Here is a 17,689-nt window from a genome sequence, read left to right as displayed (position 1 = left end):
TTGGGTTAAGAACTGCAATTGTATTCTTTCTTATGTCTTTTCTCAAACACAAAAGTATATAAAGAATCCACTGGAGTTGGGCAGCCAATAAATTAAAATAAATAAATAGAAATAAATGTCTACGTTCTTCAATTTCACTTTTTGGAACTAAGCTTTCAGCTTTCTATCTTCCTCCATCTTCTCTGAACCCCCTCTCCCTTTGTTTTGCTCATTAAAGTGTCACACCTTGAAAGGAGCAGAGTATTTGAGACAAATACTTGACTAAAACAGAATAAAGTGCATGGATTACTTCTTGCATTGTAAACTATGTTTGTTTAGCTGTACCCTAAAATCTTGTTTATTTTGTTACATTTTGTTCTAAAGCCAAATCTCAATATTGACTCATATACAAGGTATAATCCTCCTACCATTCCAAGTTCCTTTTCACAAGTACAAATCAGATTTTCCCCGTCATGTACCTTAACATTTGATTCCTGCTTTGTAAGTGAAGAAGTTTGTGTTTCTCTCCATTAAATTTATCCTGTGGTTTTCAATAGACTCTGTGATCTTTCTCTAAAACCTTTAGGTTCCTAGGGCCAGGTACAACCCAAAAAAACCTTTTATGCATTTTTCTTTCTAGGTAAGAGATTATGTAAAAAATGCAAGTTAATCTTGTGAATAGGCCTAAACTGTTAACATAAACAAAGACTTTATCACAAATTAAAAACTAGAAAATCCCAGCCTAGCTCAGGTGTGAAGAAAGCATCTCGATACATTTTGCATCATTAATCCACTCACCATGATCCTAGCCTTCCCTAAAAATGACAAGAACTCCTGATATTTGAATATTGCCCACCTCTGTTTTAAATGTAACTGTGAGGTCCTTTGGATCTGAAGATAGAGGTACATCAAAGACATTCACATACCATGTTTTCCCGAAAACAGGACCTATCCCAAAAATAAGCCCTAGCCTGATTTTTTAAGTGTGCAGCAATAGAAGCCCTGCTCCAAAAATAAGCCCTAATGAATGGATGTGGGCATGGCCAGCACAGGAGGCAGGAAGCATGCATGTGGGCTAATGGTGTCTGGTGGTAGCCACAGCCCACATAGTACAGTTGAGTTGATTACCTATCCAAGCAGCATATAGAGGCAGAGGTGCTGTGTAAAGATGAGTCACCCACAGCCACCCACCCGCTCTGGCCCACTGTCTCTCAACTTTCCCATGGCCCATGTGATGCATCTGGATCACCTCCCCCCCCCCATTCCCAGTGCCTCTGCCTGCTGCTTGGATAGGGAATCAACTCACTGTCAGCATTCCAACAAATCCACCCCCATTCAAACCATAAGTCTCTAGCCACATCTCTCAGAGAAAATAAAATTGATTTATTAGAAGTGGCCATGTTGGTGTTAGCTGGGTGTAGCTGATACTAAAATACCTCATTCATTTTTCCCTTGACCCTGGTCTTCCCCACATCTCCTGGATGTATGTTCTCCAATGGGACACATCCATAGCCAAGAGTCATCAATCATGCTCTCCAGTAATATTCTTGTACTCCAACAACTTTGGACTGCCAGGGTGATTATATAGTCACTTAAGGAATCCACTGTTTTCCCCTACTTCCTTTTTCTGGCAGCTAAAAAGACCAAAGGAGTATCTTTTTTTGACACTCACTGTACTGTATGGGCTGTGGCTGCACAGCCCCAGAGTGTGCTGACCAGGGGACCAGGGAGCTGCAGCTGTTGCAGCTGCTGCCAGATACCATTGGTCACCACACATTTGCTCTTCTTGTGTGCATGCTGGGGATGGGGCACCCAGCCAAGCTGTCTGTTGAGGCAATTCCCCGTTAGGAGAATGAGTGCATATGGGAGACGTAGTGAGAGTAGGGAAGAATAACACACACATAGCACACAGATACACTGTACAGTAAATGTAGGTTTTTACTTCCAATAAATGTTTAAGCAAATTCCAAGATAAGCAGTCCAAGTCATTCACAGGTAAAGCAGTCAGTTTTCAGTTTCGGGATAATCCAAATATCAAAGTCCAATATCAAAAAAACCGTTCAGTAACAGACTTACATCAACGATCAGTAACAATCATCAGGATGAACGGCAACTCTCTCCAACAGAAGAAACAGAGACTCACTGAGACTGAGACTAAACAACCCAGGTTTCTGGCTCCATCTTATGGCCATTTGTGAAACCACACCAAATTACAGTTTTAACATTTTCTTAAAGACACAGTATTAAAATGTCTATCCTAGTTTATATATTTCCAACCCAAATAACTGTTAGGTGACTTACATTCCTAACACTGTCCATCCTGAAATGTGCTTTCCCAAAAATAAGCCCTAGTTCTTATTTTGGAGTCCCCCAAAATATAAGACCCAGTCTTACTTTTGGGGAAACACAGTACTATATGGATTAGTGCCCTCTATACCTCTTTATAATTCTAGAAAAAGATACTTCAAGTTAATGGAGTTGCAGGCTAGTGCTATACATGTGTCCTTGAAAACTCTTACATCTCTCTTTTGCCTAAGCACTCTATGTCCCTAAAACTACCTTTAGAAGAATGATGACTACTCATCCCAACTTTATTACATTTTTTTCCTGTTTCTCATTAATTGCTTCTGTGTCTCTGGAAAATATGAAAAGTAAATCTCAGTCCATTTCTCTCTTGCTTCTAGATTGCCTTGAATCAACAGGGTGTGAGAGAGTCTGCTAGCAGCCATTTGGTGCACAAGTTTAGTGTTCCTTGTAATTGCTGAACTGATATGGGAGTTTCATTGCCAGAATATAAACCTAATCAAGAAACGTCAGCTATTTTTTTTCTGTAATGCTGATTTATGCAGCCATCTGGTTGGGGGGGAAAGCTCCATTTTCTAAAACTTGCCAGAATAGTCAGAGAAAAGAACTAAACCAAAACATGCACAATAACAACAGCAAACAACATCAATGAACATGTTGCCCCAAATAAGTATTCCGAAGCAGAATTATTGCACTAAACATGTAAAATACAAAAAGTTTAGCATGAGGATTTTTTCTAAAGACTAATATGTCTATCAAATATGTACAAGAGAAGGTATCAGATATTAAACCCACTACTGTTAGCATGTCATTAGAATAAATGGTAATCTCTCAGATATTATAAGTGAGAAGCAAAGATACTTATGGGGCATAAAATGAGGTTAGATGGATGATATGAGGCAAACATACAGTTCCTTTCCTATTTCACCATAAAATAGGGTATCATGGAACATTATTTACTGTAAGAAATAATTAGCAGGGTTCACTGTAATCTCCACAACTCCATGATTTTCTTCTTTCAAAGCCTTAGGTTTCTAAGATTGAATTTATCTTAGAAAAAATAGGAGGAATTAAATGAAAAAAAATATCACTGAAACGAAGAACCAACCAACCATTTTCACCTACAAATTTCCCTTCAAACCAATGGTGATTTGGTAACATGTGTTTATGGACATCACTTATAGCTTCATGTGAAAGCAGAATTTCATCTAAACTCCAGGAGTTCAGATGCTCCCCCCAGAAATTGGGAACATCCCTCCCCCGATTTACAAATGCTCACTTTTTAATGAGTTTGAAGGGGGGAGGGAGTATTAAACACATGACTGGAGAGTAATCTTGTTAATTTAATTTAACTTTAATTAAATTGAAATTAACTGAACTCAAGTTACTATCACTTGCTTTCTGATTGGATAAATTTTAGAAAGCAGATTTTCATTTGGCTTTCTTATGGCAAGAGCTCACAGAACATTATCATTTTTTCCCAATGTATAGGCTGAAATGAGATAAACAAATAAACATTAATGCATTGAAATCTGAATACATTAATCAATGAACTTCAGTTTCTCTCCCATTATTTGTTTAAATGCATGCTCCTTAAAATCTAGGTCAAAATCTTGATACACAATTCATTGTCTGGGACACTTCATTAGGATTACCATATTTTTTAAAAATTTCAGGCTCTTGATCATTGGTGTGAGGCACAGTGGCTTAAACACGGTGGAGATGGTCTCTATTCCAACAGTTCAAGTCCTAGCACTGCCTGATGGAGTGAGCTCCTGTCACGTTCCTCAGCTTCTGTCCCCCTAGTGGTTCAAAAGCATGCTACATGAGAGTAAATTAATAGGTACCACTTTGGTGGGAAATATGACAGTGTTTTGTGCTGGCAGTCAGATACCTGCCGATGCTGCACTTGCCTGGGTGCAATGCCCAATTGTGAGGTGACATAGGTGATGACAGAAGGCCCTATGTGATGTCATAGGACACTGCTTGTATTTCTGGTATAGAGCTAATTAGTGCAGACTGAATAGTGTGTGAGCACAAACTAAGGACTAACACTCTTCAGCAGCCAAATAAATATGTCTTAACATTGTAATCTGGTTAATTGTAATATGTCCATATGTACATGTACAGCAAACAGAACTAGTCCTTCTATCCTCCACGTCAACCAGCCAGAACTGATGAAGCTTCTTGGATGAGAAGAGAGGGAAGTCTTCTCCTTCCTTGAGGAAAAAAAATATCCCAGTTGTCTTTTGAAAAAGCACCTAACAGACAACAGATAATCAGAGTTGGAAGGGACCTTGTAGGTCATCTAGTCCAACCCCCTGCCCAAGCAGGAGACCCTACACCATTTCTGACAGATGGGAGTCCAATCTCTTCTTGACAGCCTCAAGTGATGGCGCTCCCACAACTTCTGAACTGTTCCATTGAACACCTTTGAGATATGGCAAGCAGGTAAACAGGATTTCCTTCATGGTAGATGACAATTTTGTTCATTCGTTTTTGCAAGCAATTACCAACTCCAATCACATTTCTTCATCCTGCAATGCAAAGAAATTGAGATGGAAACAAATGAACCAAACAATCAAGGTGAAGATAAAATTTATAAATCTTTTCTTCCACACTTAACATTGAAGGTTTTTAAAGTTTTCTTTAACTGATATAAAATTCTCTTCTGGGTTAAAGTGCTCTAGAAACAGAAGCTGTTCCACATCTTCAGAAAATTACAGTACAAATGGAAGCTAGCATTGAATTAGAATCTACAAGTAGCATTTAGATTTTTAGTACTTCCAATCTTTTGTTGGCTAACGTGCAATATCTGTTAACAGCTCTTAATGTTTTTAGGAAAATGGGAAATATATGAAATATTATGGCAAATAGGCTTTTAGTTGGAAAAAAAGAGAAACTAGTGCAAGGTTATATTTTGATTTTTCATTTAGAAGAGATGTAAAATTATATTTTCTTTTCTTTTAGTATGAGATGACATTTGCAGTCAAATAGTAGGTATTTTACGGTCAAATACACTTCTCTGCTCTTGTCTTTTTTCCAACCTTGATGTTTAACAGGGAAACAGAACCTAGAAACAACAGAGACATATAGCTCCATATCTCTATCACTCTCCCTGTATGAATCTCATCTAAGTCTAGATTTGGAAGAAATACAAACTTTCATTCTGCATGCTCTGTAAAGGGTCTCAAATTGGCATCACAAGAGTGTATGAATGGCAGGGCTGCATACGTAACAACGAAAGCTTGAATGACCATGAGAAGGTAATAAATGTACAGGTAGCTCTTGACTTATGACCACCATTGAGCACCAAATTACCATTGCCAAGCAAGATAGTTGTTAAGTGAATTTTACGACCATTTTGCAACCTTTCTTGCCACAGTTTTTTAATGAATCCCTGCAATTGTTAAGTTAGTAACATGATTGTTAAGTGAATCTGGCTTCCCTGTTGAATTTGCTTGTCAGAAAGTCCCAAAAGGTGATTGTATGTCGCTGGGATGGTGCAATCGTCATAAATACATGCCAATTGTCAAACATTCAACTTTTGATCAAGTAACCCATTGGTATGCTGCAGTTATTTTAAGTGTAAAAAATGGTCATAAATCACTTTTTTAAAGTGCTGTTGTAAGTTTGAACAGTCACTAAATGAAGGATTGTAAGTGAAGGGTTACCTGTAGCTAATAATGCCTATTTTTCTTTTCAGGAGTCAAATGATGGTCTGGACTTTTGTAGCCCAAATCTGATGCTCGTAATGAATGAGTCTTCATTATTTACAAAGGCTTCAGTTTAGCAGTACCACCAATGGTTCCATTGATCACCTTGCTAGAATCCAGGCATGCATTTCACAATTACTGTCCCACCTTCTATTTATTCATTCAGTTTTCAACAATGCCCCATTTCTTCCAATACTCAAAAGGAGTAGAGAGGGCAGGGTGATACAATGCCTAATCTTCTCTTTTCTTTTTACTGTTCAGAATTCAAAGAGACTCAAGACAAAGATGTAAAGATATCCTCACCAATGGCAAAGAAATAGGACTTTGAAGGGACGGGGTAGGGAAGTCAAGATTGAACAGAAGCATTTCATATTAAAGCATTTCATTGTCAATGCCACCAGTAGGCAGCCCATTCCAGAAATAGTTTGATTCAGTTCACGTGGTTTATTTTTTATTACAATATCCATGAATATGTTTTTGATTCATGAAACAAAAAAATATGAAGCATTCACATGCCAATCTATAGATGCATATTTAGAAACAATATTGTGACTGCTTAGTCTTCTGTCACCTCATGAGCATGTTCATGCTCTCTTAACCAAGACTCCTGTTTTATTATCTTTGAAACAACCTTGGATAGAATAGATCTTGTAGCACAGGTTGCTTTTGAGGTGTGTACTTGTCTGCCATACATTGGGATATGTGACCATCATAAACTGAATGATAGAAGTGGATGAATAATCAAACAGGTGTTCACTGTTGATCATAAAGTTTTTCCAGGGACCAGTGAAATGCAAACCTGAGACCAATCCAGCCATTGATTTCTATCATTTGAGCCTCATTTATGTAATCCTGAGCATCAATCTAAATCTGAATACCTTAAAGGTATTAATTATTTGAATGGCCCTAATGGCACAGTGGTTAGAATGCAGTATTGCAGGCTAATTCTGCCCAGAGTCTGGAGTTTGATCCTGATGGGCTCAGGTTTGGCTCAGCTTTTCATCCTTCCGAGGTAAGTAAAATGAGAACCCAGCTAGTTGGGGGCAATATGCTGACATTGTAAACTCTTCAAAAAGTGCTGTAAATCACTATGGAGTGGTATATAACTCTAAGTGCTCCTTATTATCACTATTTCCTTGGCCTTTTTTTTTTTAAAAAAGTAGAAGTTGGAGGTTTGAAAGTATAGAAGCTCTGAGAAGCTATAATTGCAAATAATCCAATGGATAATACAGCCTCCAAAGGATCAAGCTAGTGACCCATTTCCAAATGTTCGTTGAGAAATATATCAATGCTCTTGAAATCTAATTTCTTAATTACACTGAAGTAAAAACAATCCTCTGGGGCCAGTTTTCACATTTCCACCACACTGCTTGAACTTGAAATCTATGCAAAGAAAAGTTAGACCGAATGGAAAACAAGCAGGGGTGCTGTTAAATGTGTGGCTTGGGGTAAAGTTTCTGAAATTGCCTACATGCCTTAGCAGATGGGCAGCGTAATGCACAATATGCTTTGCTAAAGCAAATTGGATTTGTATGAGTAAAATGCTTTGGGGATCAGGTTGTAACTCTCATTTCCAAACAGCCATGAGAACACAGTGTTGTGGTTCGCCGGCAGCCGGTGCAGAGAGCAGAGGTATCGGACAGTGAGGTCGAACCAGTCAGGGAGTCGGAAGGTCCTGCATCCGATGCAGGGATGGGGCCAGGACCATCTGAGAGTGGGGTGCTATCTTCGGAGCCTTCAGAATCTGGCAGCAGGGAAGCAGAAGACCCAGGGGAGCCTGTTCCCAGTGCACGTGTGCACAGAGCAGCTCGAAGGCAAAAACAGCTGAGGCAGAAGGGACGACTCAGGAGTAAGGCTGGGAAGTGATTGCCCCTCCCATAAGGGATAAAAGTCAGACCTCAATGAGGAAAAGCTTTGCAGGAAGCAAAGCAGTTCAGTAATTTCCGAGTCCTTCGTGGAGCTCTGTACTCTGGTTGGTTTTTTCTGTTTTTTGAGGGGTTGGTTTATGTTAGCCTTAATTGGACTTCTGTTTCATGGCAGCATTCTACAGCACTGAAAAGTGTGCTCTTATCTGGAGGAACTGTGTATAATTAGTTTTGGCTGGGAATGCAAGCAATTCCCAGCATCACATTAAAATAGGTTTTACTTTTAAATTCAGTTTGTGTTTCATTAAGTTTGATGATGCCTGGTCAGAACACATGGAACCTCATTAGTGTAGAAAATTAGCACCCACCCCTCTCCTAGAAGAATGAAATATCTTAGGAAATATTAAAAAGGCAGAATATTATTATTTCCCTAATGGGAAAAATGTGCTCTTGGAGACAGAAAGCAGCTCCCACCTTTCTTAATAGCCCTCAGCAGATGTCAGCACTTAGACAGAGATAGAGATAGATAGCTCTATTCATAAGCAAATACCCTCACTCACGATCCAACAAAGGTAGGATTAGCGCTCAGACACAATAGGAATTGCCCAACACCCATTCATTGCATCATCCTCAAAATTCAACCAAGCCTGGGAGTTCAGACAACCTACAGAGCCAGCTATGACCCCTACATAACCCCACGGAAGTGACAACAGCCAATAGAATAAATGTTCTTGCATAGGAATAGGAAGTTCAAGTGCAAAGGCCAAGAGAAGGTATAAAAGCCACCCGCTCTCAACTCCATATGGTCATACTTGTTTGGTGGTTCTGCTTCATCATTAAGCCCTCTTTCCAATCAGCTTCCATGTTTCCAGTGTCTTTCTCTTGGCTTGGAACTGAATCAGATGGATATTTCTTCCCACATTAGTTTAAGGACTGAGCTGAGTGAAAGATGTTACACTCTATGTTTTAAGTTGGCATTTCATAGGCATTTAATGAAAAAATCCAGAAGAAACTGAACTGAATAGGGTGATGTTACTTGAGATAATCACACATCCCTGTATAGTAGGAATCATCACCATGGACACCATGTGTTGAAGGACTTCTGCCTAGAATACTTCTTCCCTATCTGACTGAACAAGGAGAGATTTAACCTGGAAATAAGGAGAAACTTTCTGACAGTGAGAACAATCAACCAATGGAACAGCTTGCCCCTGGAAGTTGTGTGACTGCCATCACTTGAGACTTTCAAGAAGAGATTGGACTGGAATTTGTCAGAAATAGTGTAGGGTCTCCCGCTTGGGCGGGAGGTTGGACTAGATGACCTACAAGGTCCCTTCCAACTCTGATTATCTGTTATCTGATTTTTTAAAAAATACTGTTTAAATGTTTAAAAGGTGGCTAGCATTGCTGAAGAACAAAGCACCACTCTCTAGCATAATCTTAACTTCCCGGAGTAAATAAAACATGGAGACTGGCTGTAGCTCACTGTTGGTTAGGAAGTCTGCTCAACTGCCCAGATGTATTGCTTTGCTGCCATCTAGTAATATCCAGTTATTTGAAGCTCATATATCATAGCCCAATCTTAATATTAGAAAAGTATCCACCAGTTCAGAAAGATTGGTGACCTCTAATTCATGACCACTCAAAAGGGGTTTTGGGATTCTGAGTTGCAAAACCAAATGACATTTCTGACTATTGTTCTTTAAAGCAGGTCTGTAGATACAGATACATAAAATGATTCTTCTAGGTTTATTAATCATAAAGACAACAAATTATCTACATTACTAAAAAAGATGGAGGCAAGTTATTAAGTATTCAATCTGTAGCACCATACTACTTCCTGGAGCAGATCTTTCTCATGGTGAAAAGCAGTGGTCCCTCATATTAAGCCAGATGGGGCTTAGCAGTTGGTATATTTAGCTTGATTATGTTGCAGTTGTTAGACAGACCTATTTTGTATGCTAATGTTAGGTTTATCTTATGATATTTGCATTAAGAAAAAAATACAGTTCAATTTGTTATTTTTTTGCCTAAGGCTACCTTGCCAGCTTGGTTTTTTTTTTGTCACATTTAAGTCATTTCTGATATTCCTAGGAACCAGTACTTTTTAGATAAATTATTGTATTGTTTTGTGCTTTTGCCAATACTAAATTTGTTCAAATACTTGGAATTACTGAATTTTGCTTCATGGACTTCATGTCTAACTTCACGCCCATTCTAATTCTAATTCTAGAAATACAGAATTTTTAGGAAGAAAAATAGCAAATGTAAATACTCAAAAATATAATACGGTTTATGTTCCATCTACATTTGTGTCCTACAAAGCCTTAATACTCAGTAGATTAAAATATATTGAGAACCTGGGGGGAAAAATCTTGTGGGAAATCAATGCCAAATTATTGCCAAGAAAACTATATGGACGTAAACCCCCCGTTTGCCATTTTTACCCCAAAACAACTTTTAAATACAAAGTCTTAAATAGTCATTTTATTGGAGAAAGAATGACTGAGCTAAGGGGAGGAGTCAAATGGGGAACTAGTGTGGAATCCCTACAGTCTCATTCCCCTTGAATGCTATTGAACTTTACCTAGTCTGACCCAGATGCAAACCAGCATTATGAAAAAATTCCCGTATTATAGGTATGAGCAATAAAACAGCTAATTGAATTCTTCACATGTGAATCTGATTGTTTATGACTGACATATATTGAGTCGTGGTGTATCCCAATTGCCAAACATGATTTGAAGTGCAAAAGATTGCATAAACTTTCCAATAATCAGGGGAAATATATATGATATTTAGGAATTTCTAACATTTCCCTTGAGCTGAGTTTGACGTCTTTGATTTAATGGGTACATCCATGGAATTTTATTGAGGACAACATTGAAATGCTTTGACATTGTCTTCTATTAGCATTAGGACTCCTTCACATAGTACATAATTAACCTATGGACTTCATTACCATAAGATGTGGTGATACCCATTAAACCTGAATGGCTTTAAAGGGGAATTTGATAAATTCAGGCGGGGCAGACTATACCTTTGAAGACTTAATGTATTCTCCAGCTTCAGAGAAGCTTGACGCAAACTGGAGTTGCCAGGAATCAACTTCAAGAGAAAGAGAGATCTCCATGTTTTTTGCTGATGAGTAACCTTGAAGCATATGTTCTTATGGGAAACAAATGCAAACTAGGATGGTGGATCTGATCCAGTAAGGTTATTCTTCTCTTCTAGGTACTTATGCATCTAGCAGAATGTCACTAAAAGGAATTCATTTTTCTACTGCTGTTCAAAATGCACATCATTTCAAACACTATGAATCATTCTCCTAATCTTACCAAAACTGCTTCAGCTTCCCAGAATTACTTGAATATTTTGCTCAAGCCTGATCCTGCTATTTCCTTCCTCTCAATGTTTCACTTTAGATTAACTTCAGGAACAGTCCTATTCAGAATGCAAATGGGAAGATTTCATATCAGAATGTTTGAGTAGTGAAGGGATTCCAACTCATTGTCATGACATTTACTGCATTCAGAAGACCCCAAACGCAATCCTTGTACTTAATGCCACTTTTTTATTTGTTGTTGCTTATTAAATGAATGTCCTATCTTTCCTCCCACATAACAAGACAGCTTACAGGAATTTAAAATACAAATGGTTAAACCAATAAATAAGTGCTATAATTAAAATCAAGGCTTCACTGAAACAGCTATTATAAAAATCAGTTCAGCTGACCAAAACTTAATGAAAGTTTTCACCAGTTTCCTAATACTGAGAAAATGGGAAACAAACACCTACTTGGAAAGTATATTCCACAACCTTAGAGCCACGCAGGAGGCTTTCCCTGCATACTCTGTCTTATGACACAGGCTTTCCCTGCATACTCTGTCTTATGACACAGGGGATTCTTCTGATGATTTAAGTAACCAGGGACCTTCACAATAGGATAGGTCCAAAATCATTTAGATCAACACCAGCAATTGTGTGTAGTGATCAACTGATAACAGGTACAGATTTTTCACTACAGGTGCCATATGACTTCCTTAACTGCACACATAGCTTCTGTATTTAGCACTTGACAGTTTTCAAGACTAGCCCCATTTAAAGCACCATAGCCAAGATGGGATGGTTTGGGGGAATAACTGAGGGTGGAAAGGAAAATGTTTTATCCTCAAGAAATCACATGCTCTTTGTTCAAATAAATAAATGAGTTGGAAGGGACCTTGGAGATCTTCTAGTCCAACCTCATGCAGGAGACCCTGTACCATTCAGATAAATGGCTGTCCAGTCTCTTCTTAAAAGCTTCCAGTGATTGGGCACTCCCAACTTCTGGAGGCAAGCCCTTACATTGATTAATTGTTCTCACTGTCAATAAATTTCTCCTTAATTCTAGGTTGCTTTTCTCCTTGATTAGTTTCCATCAATTGCTTCTTATGCTGCCCTCAGGTGCTTTGGAGAATAGCTTGACCCCCTCTTCTTTGTGGCAGTCCTCACATATTAGAACACTGCTAATGTCACTCCTAGTCCTTATTTTCCATAAATTAAACCAGTGGTGGGCTGCAACCAGTTTAAAAACAGCTTCTGTGAGCACACACTTGGTTAGAGTGCAGTACTGCAGACCACTTCTGCTGACTACCAGCTGCCTGCAATTTGGCAGTTCCAATCCCACCAGGCTCAAGGTTGACTTAGCCTTCCATCCTTCCGAGGTGGGTAAAATGAGGACCCAGATTGTTGGGGACAACAGGCTGACTCTGTAAAAACTGCTTAGAGAGGGTTGTAAAGCGCTATAAAGCTGTATATTAGTCTAAGGGATATTGCCTAATGCCAAGGAACAGATCCTTAAATATAGAATACTTAAAAAATCCAAGTATGCATTCCTGTGAATTGAGCTTTTCAAATAAATTAGAAGATGGTGATACTCTGAGATGGCTGGAACTCCCGGTTTATTAGTAACTTCTCTGTACAATGGTGAAAAGAAATGTCAGATCTCCGCCTCTGATTCTATGGAATCCATTTCAGAATTGAATCGGGACAATGGCAATCTTCAATAGCTAGATAGTCCCTCACAGAAACGCACAATCTTTAACTGCTATGGCCCCCATATGAGTGAGGGGTGAGAAAAGGTAGGTCAAGCTACAAGGCAAACATCTGAAAACAAGGAAGAGATTGGTTTGAGAAGTGGGCTTAATAATCAGAGACTGTCTCTGTAATGACTACCATTCTTGAGTTGCAATAAAGATATACTGCGTTTCTGAGAAGCATCAGTCACATTTGTGTCTGCCTTGGGAAGCAAACTTGGAGATGGTTAGTATTTGGTTTATTGATCACCAGGATATTTCATATCTAGAAACCATGCTATGGTTTTTTTTTTTAAAAAAAAACAAAAACTGGCAATGATGAGACAGTTCTGTTGCTAAAGAAACGTGATGTGGGTTTGATGTGAAGATCTTCAGGATTGCCTACCTGCAGGGTCTTTATTGCAGATATAATTTACATTTTCTAAACACCCTGCCAGACAAAACCAAACTATGTTACAGGTATCATGTGTCAATTTATATATGTGAGATTTTATAGCTGCAGCCATAATGTAAGCTTGAAATCAAAGCTGCTTATTTGGGGGTTTTCTGTATGGAACATGGCTGTATGACTACCTCTACCTGAAAAATACCATATATCATATCATATAATACCATATCATATCATATTATCAATCACCAGTCAGAGCATAGAAAAACTCAAAAATAGTGCTTCATATAAAGAAGTTGTCAATGTAAAGAAGAGCTAAATTAATAATCCCTCAGCTAAATTAGTTGTAACAATTTAATGTTAAGAACACCTAGGATAAATTATATAATGATACTAATAATGGTATTAATAGCATCCATTGATTAGTCAATTAATAAATTAATAAATTCTTAATAAATTCTTCAATTAATAAATTCTTCCAATTTTAAACAATCATGATTCTATAACATTAAACAAGCACATTCTTCCTACAATTGTTTGTTTATCAGCTTTATCTCTCCAAGAAATAACAGATATCATTAAATCTATAAAAACAGGAAGAACTCTGGTTCAGAGGATAATCCCACTGAATGATATAAAACATATACTGAAGCCTTTTGCTTTCACTGTAGAAACCTGATTAAACATTGCCTCCAGCTAAGGACTCCTCAGCATTTCCTTGTTTTTATAGTTGTTATTTTCTTTTATATTTCTCCAATTTCTAGGCAGGATGTATATTTTTAGACTCTGAAAATTGACATGTGTGGCCCAGGAGCAAAATGGTACAAATAAAAGAAAGCGGTAGCAAAGAAAAATCAATAAATGCCACTCTATAGTAGTCCATACAAAGTCAGCAAATGTAGGTTGGTTTTCCAAGGACAAATAAGATTTGACTTTATCCCTGCAGATCAAGTGGTCATGGTAAGTACCGGATCAGTTTCTAGGGCTTTGTAAACTCAAAGATGGAATGACCTAGAGAGAGAAAAAATCAACTAGAAATTCATGTCTTTGTGTGTAATACGGAAAAGATTTGCTGATAATTAGACAGGACTGGAACATATTAATATTGATTCCTACCTCCATGAATTGCTTACTAAGCTTTTGCACAACGAAAAAAAAATCTGCTTTGTAATATTATGGGAATGCTAATAAGGATTTTTCTTAAAATACAGAGTTCTAAGCTTGGAAAAATGTGATTGTTTTAAGCAATTCAGAAAGAAGAGCTTTGTGCTCCTACCCAGGACAAAGCTTTTCTTTAGGCACAGACCTACTACTTACTACATCTTTCATATTTTGGGGAACACGTACTACTGAACAGAAGCAAGGAGGAAAGCAAATTCACACTGTACTAAAATCTGCTGTCAACTTTCCCATATAGGTTTTTCCCCCCTCTGGATTTCATTAGGGAAAAAAGACATTTCCCAACAGTTTCATCAGATCAGGTCTATAACTTGATAGTCATAGTAACAATTTTATTGATAAAGCTTCAAGCAAGACATCCCTTTTTTGGGATTGTCCCAAGACATCCCTTTCCTTGAGATCTAAAAGAGGTGGAGGAATCCAGAGATGTTTGGGAGCATTAGAGACAATTGTAACATGTCTCCCTTGTGAGAATACCACATTCAGTCGGTGATGTTTTGTCACCCTGAAATTCTTTTCTTGGAAAGAAATTGAAAAGCAAATGTGCTTTCATCAGACTGAACGAAATATTGAGGACATATCTATGTTTCATCTCTTTTATAGATATGACAATGGCAAAGTTTTTTTAAAACAAAAAATATGAAAAGTTAACAAAGCAATAAAATAAACAATATTAACTTTACAAATCCATTTGAACAGATACCATAATCAAAATGAATGACTTTTAAAGCATGAAGAAAAATAAAGAAAAGAAAAAAAGAAAGTGCCTTGATTATGAGTTATGTTATAAACTACTAAGCCCTCCATCAAATTTAACTGATGTCAAGAATTCATAGCTGTATTTTAAAAAGTTCTGTCACTTTGATGTTAAGTCTCCTTTTATAATATGATTATTATTATTTTCTTCTAGTTTAAACCCTGTTCTTAAGTTTTTTTAAAAAAATGGAATTTAGGATCAAGAAGGATTAATCAGTTTATTTCCAGTCTATATCACTTACATATGTCAACATCCATAAATCCATTCCATATTTTCCATGTTTATCTTTTAAAAAAAAACACAATTGAGAAACATCTATACAGCATCAGGAATGAATTTTATGTATTCAGTCTTGGCTGTAACATGTTTACAGCCGTCAAATTTCATCTTGGGTAGGGGGGAACCTTTTTTCTTTTTTTCTTTTCCTTCATATTTATATTCATTTATTTTATATGGTACCTGTTCAAATGGATTTGTAAAGTTAATATTGTTTATTGTATTGCTTTGTCAACTTTTCCTTTTTGTTTGTTTTCAAAATATTATTTGCCATTGTGGAAGCTTTGGTTATTAACTCTGCGAGAATTATCTCTATCGGCAGAAGGATCTTGTCACACCAGGTGTCCTTGCTTGGAGAGATCCATTTTCTGTTTAACTTTGTGTCAAAAAGTATATTTTTATTGTGCTTTAGGTGCTCTGTCAGAATAAGAAGATCTGAGGCCTGTTGCCCTGTCTCACTTAGTTTCACAAGTGGAAGAACTGGTTAATTGATAGAGGTAGCTAGTTCCAAATTGGAAATACTTGGGTTGCCTCATATGGTATCTTCTTATTTAGGGTGCTCTACCAGGCCCAAAGAACCAAGAATGGAATTTCTTCTGATAAGTTTGCAGCCGGTTGCTTGGTTACTTCATTCCTCCTCTCCCAGCCACCTGTGGGAATGACCTTGGTTCCCACAGGAAGCTTTTTTGTTTTGACTGCAAAACCCCAGTTAAGTATTCCCCCCATCCCTGTTCCCTCTTCTGCCTTGTGGGAACCCTGAAGTCACAAAGATGGCCTCAGTCAGGTCTGCTTCAGGAATGACACCTTTATTGCCGTTCACCTATAGACAGAATCATGCCAGACTAAAGCCATTATTTGCAATAATTATAGATATGCACTGTTAATTGCTAGGGAGAGTCCTACTTTGCTCTCTTCTTGCCTACCAGAAATTCCAAGTGGTGCTAATACCTTGTCCTTTGGGAAAGAGCCTCCCCTCCTGTGATTCCTGAAGATGTTCCACCACAAACACCTAATCCAAATCCCTCCCACAAATCTGGGACAAGCAGAGAAGAAGCCATAACAGAATTGTGGCTTATTATAAGGAGAAAGAGTACACTGTTTTTGAAAACTACAAGAAAGAGAGAAAATATAGTGTTCTGATTGCAAGGAAGGCAATTCAAAAGTGTTTACTTTGGCACACAGGTAATTTTAAAAGGAAGAAAGGAAAAGGCACGTGTTGAAATGAAAGCTGGGGGACTAGAACAAATCAAGTTTTCCTTGGATAACTTAATTATTCTCCGCAGTGGAGAATGCAACTTTAACCTCTGAGAGCTTCAGGCAATTTGTCACATAACAACATTAGTACATGAATACCAAATCAAGCAAGAGTAGTCAAAGGCTTTGGGCTGCCTTGGGTACATTCTTATACCCAGTGACAGAATCACTTTAAAACCTCAGGCTAGAATAAACCTGAAGATAATGCAATGTTTTCTAATAAGAGAGAGCGGAGAATCATATTTAAAATGTGTCATTCAGAAGGATGGGCAACGTGGTGTCATTACATTCTGCTGTTTCTACTGGGTGTGCATTTGTTCTTCAACAACAGCTCAGAAATAATAGTTTTTGAGGTTTGCCAATGGTTTATTTTTTAAAAATGAACATGCTGCTGCTTCCTAGACTCTTTCATGAGTCTGTATGACAGATACAAATGGATAGGCAGGCACAGGGATAAGAAAGTGTAAGGAAAGCTAAGATTATGAGTTGCTGGCATTAAGCTTCATCCAGGCAGCTAAATTTCTCCTCACACTTGTATATCTATATTGGGGGTTATCATGTGAGGGCCAGGGTCCCAGACCCTGAAATCACTGGAAGCCTTGAGACCCCCTATAGATTAATCACATGAAGAAATGATCATATGAATTTAATGAATTTGATTTACACTGAATTTAAATTTACGTTAAGTTAAAATTAATGTTGGTCCTGGTCTTCCCCCCTTGTTTATTTTGGCCTCACTGATCTTTGGGGAGCTTTGTTTGAAGTATATTATTCAAAGACATAGTCTTAAAGACAAATGAATACATTTGTTTGTAGTGTATTATTCAAAGACAGTTATTTAAAAGGGCTGTGATGGCTCAGTGGTTAAAAACACTGAGCTGGAAAGCTGACAG

This window comes from Notechis scutatus, chromosome 5 (genome assembly GCF_049901735.1).
Source record: "Notechis scutatus isolate UNSWTSFEM ecotype Mainland chromosome 5, rNotScu1.2, whole genome shotgun sequence".
NCBI classification, from domain to species: domain Eukaryota; kingdom Metazoa; phylum Chordata; class Lepidosauria; order Squamata; family Elapidae; genus Notechis; species Notechis scutatus.
Note: the sequence above shows the minus strand (reverse complement) of the source record.